The sequence below is a fragment of the Dipodomys ordii genome, unplaced genomic scaffold (assembly GCF_000151885.1).
Source record: "Dipodomys ordii isolate 6190 unplaced genomic scaffold, Dord_2.0 Scaffold248, whole genome shotgun sequence".
NCBI lineage: Eukaryota > Metazoa > Chordata > Mammalia > Rodentia > Heteromyidae > Dipodomys > Dipodomys ordii.
The window spans coordinates 97763-99920 of record NW_012267464.1 but is presented as its reverse complement, the minus strand read 5'-3'; the positions used below and the strand labels follow the sequence as shown (position 1 = coordinate 99920).

The following is a 2158-nucleotide window of genomic DNA, read 5'->3' as shown; positions in this document are numbered from 1 at the left end:
AAAAATACTCAGAGCCTGAGTGCTCAAAGCTAGCACTCTGTCACTTGAGTCACAGTTCTATTTCTGGCTTCTGGTTGGTTAATTGGAGATAAAGGTCTCACAGACCTTGCTGCCAAGGGTGGCTCTGAACCTCCATTCTCAGATTTCAGACTTCTACGTGGCTAGCATTGCAGACTTGAGCACTTGTGCCTGTTAAGCTTCACTTTTGATAAAGGCTTTGGCTCTTTGATGATTGCAACCAACTCAGTGGGTCAGGGTTTCGACCTGTGAAAATAGAGTCTGGTTCTGTCACATAAGCTCACTGCTATCCCAGCAGGGTTTCTGCAGCCCAGGCTGGTGATGGAAATCCACACAAGATTCCCTCATACCCTGGTCAGACAGAGGGGTGTGTGTACTCTTTTCTAAGCTTAGCTCTAGAAAATTTTCTTGGAAATTAGAATTTCTCATGCTTTCAAAAGAATAAAGAAGGGAGCTGGAAGGAACTAGTCTACAACACCTAAGTACAACAGGTAGACATTGTATTAACAGGTGGTCTGTGCATCATCATTATGATGTTTGTATTATAACAAATGGATCATTAGGGATTGAATAATATAGTGTGATAAGGATTATATATTGAGTTTTTGCATGTACCCTCCATGCTATGCCATATATATACATATATATATACATATATATATATATCCACTTTATATATATAGAGATATATATTTTTGGGGGGGGTCCGGTCATGGGACCTGAACTCTGGGCCTGTGCGCTGTCCCTCAGCTTTTCACTCAAGCCACAGCACCACTTCTGGCTTTTTTTTGCTTATGTGGTGCTGAGGTATCAAACCCAGGGCCTCAGGCATGCAAGGCAAGTGCTCTACGACTGAGCCACCTTCCCAGCCCCACAAAGTATATTTATATATTTGTGTTCACATATACAGATCACATACAGAGGGAACCTTCTCTATTCCTGGCATCCAGATCCACAGGCTCAGCCCAATGAAGAACAGAAAATACAAGAGAAAGGTTACTCCTATTCTGAATGTGTACAGTTTTTCTCTGACATTCTTTTCTTAAAATGCAATATAACAACTATTCACATTGCATTTGCATTTTTATTAGGCATTACCATGATTCACACAAACACACACACACACATACACACACACACACAGGCTATTTGCAAACCTTACCTCATTTTACACTAGGAAATTCAGCTTTCAATCCAACCATGACTGCAAGGATCCACTGAAGCCGTCTCTATGGTTTGATGCTGTTCTTTCCAAATGGATCAGAGCAAAAAAAATTATAATGATCATCTCAGGGTGGCTTTCATGAGATAATCAATCGTGCAGGTTTGCATTTTTATTTCCTTTTCAGAAAGGGCCCCAATTGTTTGACTAATTGTAGAAAAGTAAATACCCAGCAGAGGGAGCTCCACTGTTGCTCATATTAAAAGTCTAAGGTTTTAGGGGAATTAGTTGGCTGTGGATGCATTATTGTTTGAATGTAAATACTATATAAGATAAATGATTCAGGAACACTGCATACTGATATTCAACACATAGTCTGTACAGTGCATAGGAAGTATTAGGGAATACTACAGTGCTAAGATTTCTTTGCTGAGTGTGTGTGTACATACAAATGGAACTATTCACCATGGGGCTAGTTGAGCAGTACTGTCTGGTCCTGCCTGAGCCAATGGCAAGCAGGGTTCAAAGACCTGTGTAGTTTAGTAGCGTCTCCATCAGAGCTGCTGGGTTGGGTGAATTGGAACATGGCAAGCCGTACCATTCAATACAAAGGAATTAAGAGGCAAGAAATAAGATTTGATGTTGTGCTTGCAAGGGTCACTAAAAGCCTGCTGGAACAAATCAAGGTAGGTTGGCATTACACACAATATGGTGGCCATTAGATTATTAGTATTAAATATTTTTAAAGAAATATACAGCAAGACCTCATTTCAGAAGACACTTCACTCCAGACAAATCAACTTTACTGTGAGTAGACAACTCCTAAGCAGAAAAAAAGTAAGAGGGAGTTTCTAGGCATCATCAACTTTAAGTGATCTTATTTATAACTTTTCAAAAGAATGATCATCAGCTCTATTCACTTAGCTGCAAATTACATAATGCTTCTTCTGAATGCTAACAAATTATGATAATAGAAAC

The 2158-nt window shown here is 39.6% G+C and overlaps 1 pseudogene; it reads right to left on the bottom strand.

The window, feature by feature from the left end:
- Positions 1–1185, bottom strand: part of LOC106000858 — a 21930-nt pseudogene extending 20745 nt beyond the window's left edge.
- Between the last annotated feature and the right edge of the window lie 973 nt (positions 1186–2158).